The 14,319-nt window shown below is 38.9% G+C and overlaps 1 long non-coding RNA gene across 1 annotated transcript in view; it reads right to left on the bottom strand.

Annotated features, from left to right (window-relative positions):
- Positions 1-14,319, bottom strand: part of LOC116637770 — a 255,519-nt gene that overhangs the window by 182,126 nt on the left and 59,074 nt on the right. The gene's annotated exons all lie outside the window — the stretch shown is intronic.

Raw genomic sequence — 14,319 nt, 5'->3', positions numbered from 1 at the left:
TGTACCCCAGCAGGGTGCCTCTGCTTGTTGTGCTTGTTGAATATTTCTTCCCAAAACTCATGAAGGAAGTATCCATTTTATGGACAATGCTTCTATTGGCATCAACCCAGCCAACAAACGTACATTCCTCTCTGCTCGTGGTCCATCAGCGATCAGGGTTTCCCACACACATCCACCTGCTTGTCCCCTTGTCTTGAGTCTGGGGTCTGCTGTCACTCTCTTCAGGCTTCCTCCCACCATTCACATCTGTGGCCTCTGTCTCAGTCCTTTGGGGCTGTTATAACAAATAGCTTAGACTGGCTGGCTTTAAATAAGAGACCTTTATTTCTCACAGTTCAGGGGGCTGGTGGGAGATTTCTCACAGTTCAAGGGGCTGGTGGGAGATTAGGGTGCCGGCATGAGTTCTGGTGAGAGCTCCCTTCCTGGCTTGCAGATGGAAGACCCTCCTCCAGGGTAGAGAACAGAGAGGCCAAGCAAGCTTCTCATGACTCACAGGGCACTCATCCCACTCTTCAGGGTCCCACCCTCATGACTTCATCTAACATAATCGCCTCCCAAAAGCCCCACCCTCCTGATACCATCACATGGGGTGGGCAGGGTTTTGACATTTGAATTCTGAGAGGACACCAACATTCAGTATGTAGAACACTCTACATAAATGTCACCTTCAAAACACTCAAATACTCATTCTGAAGTGGGGGATATAATTACTTATCATAAAATGCATAGATCTTAAGTGTGTAATTTTATAAGTTTTAACAACTGTACATACCAATGTCACCAACACTCCCATCGAGGTACAGGATGTTGTGATCATCCTACAGAGTTCCCATGCTCCTTTAGGGTCAGTCCCCTCTCCCTGCCCTAGGTACAACTGTTTTCTTATCTCAATTGTTATAAATGGGATCTGTCTGTTCTTAAACTTCATATAAATGGCATAATTTGCTCAGGGTAATGATTTTTATGCTTCCATGAGAATAAAAGGAACTTGTTCTCTTTTGCTACTATATAATATTATTGTATCTATTATAATTTAATACTTTTTCTGCTGATGGGTATATAGGTTGTTTCCAGATTGGGGTTGGTGTAATAAAATATCCTTGTGGAAGTTTTGGGTTGAATATATGTTGCAGTTTTGGGGGAGTAAATATCTAGAGGTGGAATAACTCATCATAAGGTAAGCGTCTAACTTTATTAGCGTAACAAATATCAGTTTCCACTGTATTTGTAACAAAACTCCCTTAATATGAGACTTCCTGTTGCTCTAAGTCTTTGACAAAATGTAGTATTTTTATTTCTATAGGTATAAAATTGTATTGCATTGTGCTTTTAATTTGCTTTTCCCTAATGAATAATGATGTTGAGCATCTTTTTATCTGCTTATTAATCATTTGTGTATTCACATTTTTTAAGTGCCCAAGATTTTTGCCAAATTTTGCAGTTATTTTGTCTTTTATCATTGATTTGTAGATGTTCTTTATATACTCTGGATATGAATCTTTGTTATAGATACGTATTGCATATATTGTCTCCCAGACTGTAGTTTGCCTAATTATTTTCTAAATGCAGACTCTTGAAGAGAATGAATTTTAAATATTTAAGAAATACAGTTTAAACAATTCTAAAATTTGTATGGAACCATAAAAGGCCTTGAATAGCCAAAGCAATACTGAGAGAGAAGAGTAAATCTGGAGGTATCATGCTTTCTGATTTTAAACATATTACAAAGCCAATAATCAAAGCAGTACGGTATTAGCATAAAAACAGACATATAGATCAATGCAACAGAACAGAGAGCCCAGGAATAAACTCACACCTATATGGTCAATTAATTCACAACAAGAAGCCAAAAGTATACAATTGGGAAAGGATAGTCTCTTCAATTCATGGTGCTGAGAAAACTGGTCACATGTGAAAAAAAATGAAACTGGACCACTATCTTACACCACACACAAAAATTAACTCAAAATTGATTAAAGACTTTAAAATAAGACCTAAAACCATATAACTCCTAGAAGAAACTATAGACAGTAAACTCCTTGACATCAGTCTTGGGGATGATTTTTTAGATTTAACACCAAAAGCAAAGGCAACAAAAGCAAAAATATACAAATGGGACTACATCCAACTACAAAGCTTTTGCACAGCAAAGGAAACCATCAACAAAAGGAAATGGCAGCCTAAAGAATGGGAGAAAATATTTGCAAAATATACATGTCATAAGAGGTTAATATCCAAAATATATGAAGAACTCATTACAACTTAATTAAAATAATTTAAAAAACAGTCCTATTGAATAATGGGCAGAGATTCTGAACTGACATTTTTCTGAAGAGTACAGACGGCCAACAGGTACATGAAACAGTACTCAATCACTCATCATCAGGGACATGCACATCAAAACCAAAATGAGAGATCACCTCACACCTGTCATAATGGCTAGTATCAAAACAACAAGAAATAAGAAGTGTTAGCAGGAATGTGGGGAAAAAAGAAACGCCTGGAGAACAGTATAAAGGTTACTCAAATAATTAAAAATAGAACTACCTGATGACCCAGCAATCCCAATTCTAGGTATTTATGCAAAGGAAATGAAAATAGGATCTTGAAGAGATATCTGCACCTCCATGTTCATTGCAGCATTATTTACAACAGTTCAGACATAGAAACAACATAAGTGTCTGCCGGTGAACAAATGGATAAAGAAAATGTGAGATTTTATAGACATACCCACACACACTCATACACACTGGAATATCATTTAGCCATAAAAAAGAAGGAAATCCTGCCATTTGTGATAGCATGAATGGAACTTAAGTGTATATACTAAGCGAAATAAGACAGAGAAAGACAAATACCATATGATCTCACACATATGTGGAATTAAAAAAACGACATAGAATAAGAGAACACATGGGTGGTTGCCAGAGGCAAGGACGTAGGGTGGGCAAAATGGGTGAAGACAGTTAAAATAAGGTAAGTCCTGGGGATGTAATATACAACATGCTGACTATAGTCAAAAATACTGTTTGGTATATTTGAAAGTTCAGAGACTAGATCTTAAAAGATCTCATCACAAGAAAAAAAATTTAACTATGTGTGGTGATGTTAACTAGACTTACCTTGGTGATCATTCTGCAATATATACATATACATAAATTACGTTGTATACATGAATCTAATATGATGTCATATGTCAATCATATCTCAATTTGTTAAAAAAAAGAAGTGTATTTTTTCTTTTTTGATGCACAGTGATTTCTGCATTCTAAACAATTGTTGCTTACTCTAGGGTTGCAAAAATCCTCTAAGCCTATGAGCTTGAAAGTTTACATGCCTGCAATTAGATTAAAGGTCAATATGGGATTAACTTTTGGCTGTGGTGGGAGTATGAATAGAGTTTATTTTTTTCCCATTTGTATATAGAATTTTCTAGCAACACTTATTGAATACTCTTCTTTCCCCATTAAACTACATTGCTGCCTTTTTCCTTTTTTGTCTTTTTCTGACTGGTCTTACTAACCTTTTGTCAATTCTACTGATCTTCTTACATAGCTAACTTTTGGCCTTTTTTAATTTCTGATATCACTTATCTGTTTGTTGTTTCATTTCTTCTCTTATATTTATTATTTCCTCTTATTTACTTACCTGGAGTTCATTTTATACTTATTTTAATGTTTTTTTTCAGGTGGAAATTCAGATTTTTTAAATCTTGAACTGTTCTTGCTTTCTAGTACAAATATTTAAAGCTATAAATATTCCTCTTAGTGTTTTTTTAGCTGCATCACATCAATTTTGAAATGTTGTTTAGATCTTACTATTTTGAAGTTCAAAATATCTCAAATTTTCCTGTTACTTTTTCTTTAACCTAGAAGCTGTTTTCAGATGTGTTGTTGAATGTTCACATATTTGGGGGCTTTTCTAGTTATCTTACATTACTGGACTGAATCAAATCCATTCCAGATTCATATTCTGAAGTCCCAAACCCCAGTACCTCAGAATGTGACTGTAGTTGGAGACAGGATCTTTAAAGGGGAAATTATGTACTCATGAGCTCAATGTGGGTCCTAATCCAATATGACTGGTGTCCTTATAAGAAGAGGAACAGTGAACACAGGTAGGAAAGGAAGACCACATGAGGACAAAGGGAGAAGACAACGATCTACAAGCCAAGGAGAGAGGTCTCAGCAGCAATCAACCTTGCTGACACCTTTGATCTTGGACTTCCAGTCTTCAGAAGTATAAGGAAATAAATTTCTGTTGTTTAACTCCCCTGCCCCCAGTCCATGGTACTTTGTTATGGCAGCCCTAGCAAACTAACACATTTATTTGTTACTGTCCCTCATTTTAGTTCACCGTAGTCAGTGAATGTGTTTTGTATTTGGTGATTTCAAGCCTTTGGAATTTATTGACATTTGTTTTGCTGTCTAGCACACGGTCTGTATTGGTATTTTATGTGCATTTAAAAAGAATGTGTAGCTAATAATTCAAGTGGTCTTGATTGATAGTTATTTAAATCTATGTAATTAGCTTTTATCTTCATGTTTAATCACAGAGAGGAGCGTTAAAGTCCTTAACTTTATAGTGGATTTTTCTTTCTGGATCATGCAAAATGATTTATTTTTGCTTGTATGGCCCATGTATATAGTCATCATTACAGTGTTATATTACTTTCTGTTTCCTAACTGGTAGCTTTGCATCCATAACAATGTAACCTACCCAATGTCTTTCCTATACATCTTGTTGATTCCTCACAGTAATGAGTACATCTGTACTTGTACCTAAATCAATCTCTCTCATGCATATGCTCACTCTGTATATATATATATATAATGATGTATATAATATTTTATGTATATATATTTTATGATGTATATATAATATATATATTATGCATTATATATATTATTTTATGTATATATAATATTTTTAAAACTACTATGTGCTTCTCCTTTATAGAATGCCATGTTACTTTTCCCTATCTTAGACTTAAACTCTCAAAGTTGGATTTAATTATTAGCCAATGCCTAGGCTTTCTCTCCTACCATCTGGAACAAATTATTTGAATCCTAAGTCCCTGAGGCTAAGGACAGCCTGAATACCAACTGACCAGTAACTTGAGAAATTCTGAGCGAACAGAGCCAATATATCTCTGAAGTCTTAGGGTTCAAAAAAGACCATGCTTCTGCCTCTGATACATAGGGACTGCTAATGAAGTCCCTATCACATATAGGGTTCCCCAAAGAGAAGAGGGTCAGTGAGATGCAGATAATAAGAAATAGAAATATTTTTGTCTTCACATGGATAAAACAGGTCAGAATAGGAATGGTTGGTATATGATTTAATGACTTGTGAGGAATATCTGAAAGAAGAAAATTTCTTTTAAAAACAAGGATGAATATATGTCTGTTCTCAAGAGATTGGCAATAAAAGTTTGAATTAAAATTGAGGTTATCAAAGTGACCTTCTCACATCAATCCTTAGCTAAATAACTCTGTCATGATCTTTCACTTACTTTATCTTCTTTCCACATACATTCTATATTTGATACTAAACTAACACACTCTGATTATGGATTCTATAGTTCCTGCAAGAGCTCTTTTCCACAGGCTGTTTCCTAGTAGAAAATAAATGTCATTTATTTTTGAAAGATCTTTTTAATATATTCTGCTTGTTTTAGAACCTAACGCAGTGGACATGAAGTTCCTCTATTCAATATCCAAGAAGCATTCTTCACTTCTTCAAGGCTGAATCCAGACTGTCATACAAAGTCTCTCTCAAACAGATAAGGCATATTTGTAATTTACATAATAAGAAAGTGATATGCCAGCTGATGATGTCGTTCTAACGCTATGGAAACTGGAGGAAGAAAGTGGTCATCTACCTGAGGAACCAGGAAACTTTTCAGGAAGGGAATATCAGTGGAAATGAGTCTTGAAAGGACACAGATTAGAAGTTATATTCAGGGCAAAATGTAGAAAGAACATTACAAGAATTCCAAAGAAGGAAATCACAAATTAAGAAAGTACAAAGAAAGAGACTGAGGTGATTATAAAAAGAGCTGAATTTGAGCATAAAGCCATTGGCTGAGATTAATAAATAATTTTTAAGTATTGTTGAAGTGAAAACATACAAACAAATCTTGACAGATCAACGAAGAGAACTAAGTTATTCTAAGAAAATGGAGCTTGAGCATGGAAATTGTGTGATCAGGGCCATGACTATGCACAATTAATCTGGCAACTCCTGCTAAATTGTTTGCAGAACACCTCCACTGTGGCTGTAAAACAGTAGTCATAATTTTAAGTACTGTTCACAGATGTATTCGTCAGCTCTTGCTACATTGCATTGCAGTAACAATTGATCACAAATTTCTGTGGCTTAAAATTCTCAATTACATTGCAATTTCTTCACCAGTCAGTAGCAATTGTGTTCCACATCATTTTATTCCAGGTTGAGGGGCATATCCTATCTGAAAAATGCTAGTCTGTGGAAGAGGGAACAGAGCACAGTGGCTCACTGAAATTTTGCTTCGATCGAGCGAATATCCCTCTTCATTGCAAGTTCAAGCCTGAGAGTAACATGTCATCAGTACAGCCCTCCCACCATCGAAAGTTAGCCATGGCAAAGAAACTCAGCAGAAGTTAACTGTGTTGTTTCTGAGCTCCAGTATTTAACTGTTATTACCAAAACAGTACGGCACTCCCTTTCCTCTTTCATGGACCCCTACCACTCCGTATTGGATATGTGATATAAGAAAGAAAGGAAAATCTTGTCATTATAAGCCCTGGGATTTGTGACTAGGCATCAGAAACCAGCCCATCATGACTTACCAAATTTGAGGCTACCCTGTGAGGTAAAGTAACTCAGCTATACTAGTGAAGAGTAGAGTATGAACTCAAATCCATGCCTATTTGGCTTCAGTGGCGACATTCATCCATTTATGCCACAATCCTTTTATTTACTAATGGATAAAAAATGATTAACCTGGCAGCAGTGTGTAGGAGGCTAGAGGTCATAGCCTTGATAAGGAATAGAGGTCTGAGTAGGGAGAGGACCAATAACAAGGCAGAAATGATGGAAAAGCCAAGTCAGCACCAAGGCCTCAATGTTGGAGGGTGTTAGTAGAATTAACAGAAACAAAGGAAACCAGGAAGCACAGGTTTGAGAGAGTTGGTGAGTCCTGTTAACTGGTAAGTAAGAATCGGCAGGGCCACAAATGAAGAACCTGAAAGACAGCGAAAAGGGTAGGACTGAAGCTACAGAAGGAAGTCACAGCCTGATAATATCAGCAGGTTATTCACATGGATGTAAGAGATTATAGCATGGACACGGAAGAGATTGGTAACACAGTACAGACAGGAGCCAGAAAGGACAAATTAGAAAATGAGAAAAGGTGGCATCATTCAGAGGTAGAAAATACCCAGACAAGTCAAAGAGCCAAAGGCATCAAGGGAAAGAATGCAGCAGAATTCTGCAGCGGTGGTGGATTCCCGAAGACGGAGCGGGGCCGCTAGAGATGGGCCATGATGAACGTGGAGCCTGGCGCTTCATGGGGGAGGTAAAGAGACATTGCACGTATGTATTGATGTTCATCCTGCTCTTCAAAATAAATCAGAGAAAAGGGAAGATCATAAAACAAAGCCAAGAACGGGCCCAGCAAAACACTGGACACCATTTAATGTATTCCCACTTGCTATGAGTGAGCCCCACACAGAGTTCTCTGCTCTAAAGCTGCGACCAAACGAAGAGAACCATGTTCACAAGATCATTCATAAGAAAGAGAGATCAGTTACTTAGAAGCAATGTAACTCATCAATTTAAATATAGTAATTATTTCCTATGAGTCTTCTTTTCCAAATTACTGTGTGTTGTGATAAATATCTCAACAACATGCTTAGAAAAAAAAATCCTTTCCCTAGCTCTGATTCCCCTATCAACCCTCAATATAAACTTATAGCATCCCATGAAAGAGAACAATGCAGAACAACTATTTGAATGGGTAGCTGAGAATAATTATGTGCCTTTCTTTTTTTTGCATTTTGTTAGTTTGCTATCTTATTTTAGGATAAGGGAGAGCAGTGTATTTGGAGGGAGAGAAGGATCAAGAGAGTGAAAGAGAGAAGGAGAGGGGGATTCTGGAGGCAAGGAAGGATTGACAGCATAGGACAGAAGATGGACTGCTGGATCCAGAGCCCAGTGAGTCAGAAGACCATGGCATTACTGGCCAGTATGCAAAATGAAGAGGTTGCTCTAGAACAAGAGGGTTACTCATTCTCTTACACCAAAGGAGAAAGAAGCATATGGTCAACTATCCAATGACATGTTTAGATACGGGGCGGGGCGGGGGGGGGGGGGTGGGGGAGGGTAAGTTGTAGAATGAACCCAATGAGTTGAATTTCTCAATAAATTGTTTACCCAGCAAGCGTAGGGACCTATTAGCTTCTTATTGAATTGAATAAAGTTGGTTCTTTTTCCTTACACACAGCAGTTGTATTCTGGCAAATGAAATACAAAGTAAAATTGCAACTAGGGTATTGGAATACCTTTGGAAGGTGGGATTTTATCATGTTCTAGGAGTTGCTAATTTTAGGTAGCTGATAGATACTTTCCTGGCCCACAAACCTGAGCCTATTTCTTTTCTTTTCTTTTCTTTTTTTTTTTATAATTTGCTTTGTTTCTTCCTCTTGTGTCACTCTATCTCACAACAGACAAATTTAAATGGGTTCCAAAATAGTGAGGAAATAATGCCGTTGATCTCCCAGCACCCGAGAGGTTGGCATTTCTTTCTGCACCATAAACACAGTGTAATTGGGGGGGGTGGATTTACCATTGTGATTATTACAGCCACTGAATGCCCAGATTCCCAAAATAGGCCATGTGCTTTTTCCAGCAGGTGCTACCTTTACCCTAGCAAGCCCCTGTTCCTGAGCAGACAGTGTGACTAAAATTTAATAGTGCCAAGTTGCCTTCAGTGTCTCTTTTTAATGTGTTTTGGAGAAGAAAGAGCAATCTCACACAGAAAGACAAGAGGCGGCCCTAGGAAGCTGCTCAAAGCTACTTATTAAAGGAAGCAGCAGAGATAATTAAAAGTAATTTTGCCAGACTCCAAAAGGGCACTGAACAAAACATGAAGGTGTAGGAGCAAATTAAATTCTGCTGTTAGCAGAAACCCAGTCATGCAGTATTTCCAGAGAATGAGTGAGTTCTCCAGATGGGTCCAGTTAGAGCTACAGTCCTTTTTTTTTTTTAAACATATAAGTAAGTAGAGATTCCAGCAAGTCTCTGCAGAAAGAGGACATAGCAATGTATGCCAAATGCAAAAAGGGAAAGGAGGAAAACTCAGTAAGAAAAATCAGAGTGGCACCCAAATAAACATTTTTCTTAGTTGTCAAGTCCTGTTCCCGGGTACTGACTGTGAAGCATGGGGATGCATCAAAAAGAAAGGAAGGAGGGAAAGCATCCACCGATAACCAATTGTAACATGTTTGCTCCAGGACGCCTTTCACCTCCTTAAATCCCACACCTCCACTCCATCTACCCACAACCATCCGCCAAGCAGGCATCTAGAGAAGAGCCAGTTGCCACACAACATGGCCCTGGGCCCTGGTAGGAGGGGCGCTGGGTGGGGGAGGAGGAATTAGAGAACAAAGAAAGCAACCAACAGGGTTCATACTTTCGATCTCAAAAGGTATTCTATTTTCCTCTTCACTCTACCCAAGCTCAAGCGTCTGAGTGACTCCAAGAGATCATTCATTGCATACACATGTCTGAACACACTGGGGATGGTTTTGCTCTTCGGCTCTTTGTAATGTGGCTCCCAGCCTAGTTCCATGAAAACTGCACTTCCTGGACGATCTTTACTCCCTGCCGGAAAGCCATGGAACACTGGTGTGTATTTTTCTGTCTCATTGTCTCCTTCAGTACCGTGTCAGTTCGGGCTGCCGAACAGAGTAACATACACTGGAGGGCTTACCCACAGCGGAAACCTACTTCTCACAGTTCTGGAGGCTGGGAAGCCTGAGATCACAGCACCTGCAGATTTGGTGTCTGCTGAGAGCTCACTCCCTGGCCCTCGAGGTCCTCACCTGGTGGAAGGGAAGGAAGCCCTTTGGGATCTCTTTTGTAAGGAAGCCAGTCCCACTCATCAGGGCTCCACCTCAGGACCTGATCAACTCCCAAAGCTCCCGCCTCCTAACAGCATCACCTTGGGTGTTAGGATGTCAACCTCCAAATGTCCTGGGGACACATTCAGTCTTTAACAAGTACCCTGTGCTGGCCATAGGTTTTACATTAGTTCAGGTCCATGCAGAAGACAGAAAACACACCAGTTATTTGAATAGAGGTAAGTTCATATAAAAGATAATTGATAACTAGGTATAAAGTGAACTAATTGAGGAGGTAAAAAGAGAACTCTGATGTATCCCCCGAGGGGGCAATCTCTGGGTGTGGGTGCTTACTGCTCTCTGGCTTTACTCCCCATGGTGCAGGAGGCCTGAGGGAAGACCATTCAGAGAGAGGCGGGGACAGGACTGGACTGCCTGCCACACTACTGAGGTCCCAGGCATATTGTCCCCAAGAGACTTCCGAATTGCCGCTTCTCATTCCCATGGGCCAACATTTACCTTGCTTTCTCTCCCCCCAGAAACTGCAACATGGGATGCTGGAGTAGGTAATCTAAGATCAACAAAATCACAGCACTTCAGCACAGGTGAGGGGGCCACTAGACATCCTCTGATACCATGCTCATGCTGTCTCGTTTTACCGTGGAGCTTAGTGAGGCCCCAAGACGTTAAATTGTGTCCTCAGGTCTCATGCCGAAATACCAGCTCCCTGGTGACCAAAGCTTAGTTTTCCTGAACATCAGTTAATGCTCCCCTGCTTCAGGCTGGGCAGGAAATGCAAACCCAAATGCCACCATCCAGCCAAGTCCATTTCACTCAGAACAGAGCTGCCCCTTCCTAGGTTTGTGGCAGGAGGAGCACAGGAGAAAATGGTAACACAGTAGTTTTCTGCTCCTTGCAAATGTATGAGCTGTGAAATTCCATAAACACCACCAAATAGGAGGTCTTCATCTTTTTGGACATTTTACTATTCTATTTCAATCTTAAAAATCATCACGCTGTTCTGAGTGCTTCTTCATTAGCATTCATTCATTCATACCGTATTCATTTATTCGAGCATGTATTCTGAGATTGTACCCTACCTCAAGAGAAGCAAGTCAGGCAGGACACAGATGCACATAGGAAATGTGCCCATGCTGCAAATTCAGTTCTGGGAGCTGTCCTCAAAGGAAGAATCAAAAACTTTCTTAAGTGCTTCCAAAGGAGAGTTTTTAATACAAATTTCATAGTAACCAAGCTGTCCTGTCTAATGCATAGAAGTATTAGGGAATTGGAATACTCATGCCTGAGTAACCAGAATATTGTTCCTACAGGCACACTGTGGGGATTATTGTTCAAAATATTCACCGCCTGCTCCCCCAACCTTCATCAGAGGGGTGTCCACTCCCCTGCCCCATTGTTGTTCAGCTCAAGTATGTGACTTCGGCCACCGTCCGTTCGGTGGGGCAGACAAGAGCCAAACCTACAGCAAGAAATAGATCCGACCAGACCTTCAAGCGGACGAGACCCATCTGCAGCCAACACTCAGACACAATAGTAACAAGAAATAAATGCTGCTCTAAGCCACGGGTTCCGGTGACGCGTTACATAGTGTCAGAGTGGCAATAATGGCCTGATCCACAGATCTGTTGGGAAGCTAAATCATAACTAGAATTGTATTTGATAAGCACAGAATTAGAACAGGCAAGAGAAAATTATGAAACTCAGCATACAACAACGTAAGAAAGCCTCGCGGATGCATCTGACAGCAGAAATGGTCTCACAGGGGTGAGCAGAGTACCTGAAGGAACAGGACTTGCTTCCATTGTCCCTAACAGTGTTCTGGAGGAATTTCATGTCTTACATCAGCAAGTTTTTTCTCCCCTATGATTCTGTGGCAGGCCCTCCCCCACTCCATCTTAAACATGTTCGTTCAGAAAAGGTCATGGGTAAGAAAGGTCCACGCAGATACAAGGGCCACCCTGTTTCTCTCAGGTAACCATATCTTTATGAAGGTCCAATCTTATTTTCAAATACTTAGGTGATTTTATCAAAGACCCAAAATGCCAATGGCATTGTTTATACTCTATTTCCTTGTATCAATGGAGAGACAATAGTTTAGAATAATTGACTTACAATTGTAACATTAGTAAAGAGTGGATGTAAGACTTCTAGATTAGTAGTCATTCCGAATGGCCCTCACAATGAGTATTTTAAAAGTTCTGGAAATTCTTTTTATAATGTTCAGCCAGTTTGAAATAAGGAAAAAGCAAGTGTATCATTTAAGCCAGTACTCTTCAAGGCAGAGGACATCTTAGAATAAGATAACAGAATGCAGAAGGTCTGCTTTATGTACTCAGCGTGCATGTCCATCCAAAATCCTCCCTTGCTCCTACAAACAATAATGCTGCTATCAGCAACCAACCCCAAGTATGCAAATAATTATACTTTCTGAAACAGGAAATCTAGATCCAGCAGTGAGTTGGCATCAGACCATCAAATTAAATTTTGGAAAATAATTAAGTTGCTTAATGCTTTGAAAGGGCATTTGCAATTGGCATTTTGATGGATATCCGGGGTAAATGCAAACACAGGTAGTTGGAATAAGGCCTGGTTCTGTAGGTTCACTGAGGGGGGCATGAACGTGTGCTCCTGGATGTCAGCAGGCCTGGGTCCTCACTGTGGTTCTGTTGTGAGGGTGCTCTCTGATCTTTGTATATCACTCCCCTTCTCAGAGTTGGAGTCTCCTTATGTGTGAAATAGGAAAACAGACTGGAGTATTCCTTAGCTCTTTCAGTTTGGAGATTTTTTGATTTCATATTTGAGGAATAAGATTCAGCAAATACTGATTTTATGGTCTGGTCCCCTTGGACTAGATGATCCTTTTTGTTCCTGTCCATGGGATGTGTGCATTTAACACTCTAAACCACCTTATGAAGCTGCCGGCAACTTGATTCTTTAAAGGCAGAAATGGCAGCTCAGAAAAATAATGCTAGAGTCAAAACAAGGATGTGATAAAACTAAAATTCAGACTCAAATATCAGAACTCTTTACACTAACCAATGCCACTAAGAAAGGCACAGTATTTTAGAAGGTAAAAAAGGAGGGCAGGGACCATGAAGATGAGATGTGGTTGGAGAATACAGCTGTGAGGACACGGCTTGCACTCCAGACACCTGACATCTCTAACCTGAGATCAAGTCTCATGGATGAATGTCATGTCCCAAATATGAATGTCATATTTAAGAATATTACTTAACAGAAGGAGAGTTACCAAAAAAAAAAGAAAAGAAAAGAAAAGAAAAGAAAAAAAAAGAGAATTTCATTGAAGAAAATACAGATTTCCTTTTAAATACTAAGCCATGTGCTTTTTCCTCCAGAAATGAATAGGATTTGAAACATAAAAATGAGAAAAAAAAATCACTCCATTCAAACAAAAATACTATTAGGGCAAATGCATCCCTAAAGAATTTCCAGAAAATAGAAAAAATCTATTTTTTTTAGCGTTTGGTCTTAATGGATGGACTTAGGATTCAATTCAAGTTGTTTCATTACATCTTTCCAAAGTAAGTGCTAGCACTGAATGAATAACCCAAATCCTAATAGAAAACATTTAAGGAAGCCAAGAAAAAAGATGTCAGAATTAGTATGCTCTGATGTATAGAAAATGACTATAATAATTTTCATTCCACTAAACTTCATAATTCACAAAAGGAAAAATATTCCTTTGTTTAGTGCAAATAAATATCTCATTTATTTTTTTTCACAGACTATTTATTTATTTATATTCAAATAACTAAGGAAGCAAAACATGTGGTGACATTATTATAAAATTGCTTATAAAGGCAAAGAGTTTCACAAATGACTCCTTACTGGTATAGTTATCTCATTTATTTTTTAAAGGAGCATTGGGGGGTGGGGAATGCAGAGGATTTCTCTTTCCTCCACCTTAACAGCTATTGACACAGGAAAATAAAAAAGGAAGAGAAAATCTCTGGCTTCCACTGTGCTGCCTCTGAGGAGCCCCCCAGGGGTCCTCCCTCATGTTACATATCAAAGGCCTTGTTTGATAATTAGAGTAGATACTGAATTGAACAGTACACTGAAACAGGGATTTAAGATGTTACAAGTAAAACAACTTGTTTGTATTGTATTCAGAATGTATTTTACATACTTTTAGACTTTGGGGGAAATAACTAGTTTTCCTAAGACATGT

The sequence above is a fragment of the Phoca vitulina genome, unplaced genomic scaffold, assembly GCF_004348235.1.
Source record: "Phoca vitulina isolate PV1807 unplaced genomic scaffold, GSC_HSeal_1.0 scaffold15, whole genome shotgun sequence".
NCBI classification, from domain to species: domain Eukaryota; kingdom Metazoa; phylum Chordata; class Mammalia; order Carnivora; family Phocidae; genus Phoca; species Phoca vitulina.
Note: the sequence above shows the minus strand (reverse complement) of the source record. Positions and strands in the feature narration are given on the sequence as shown.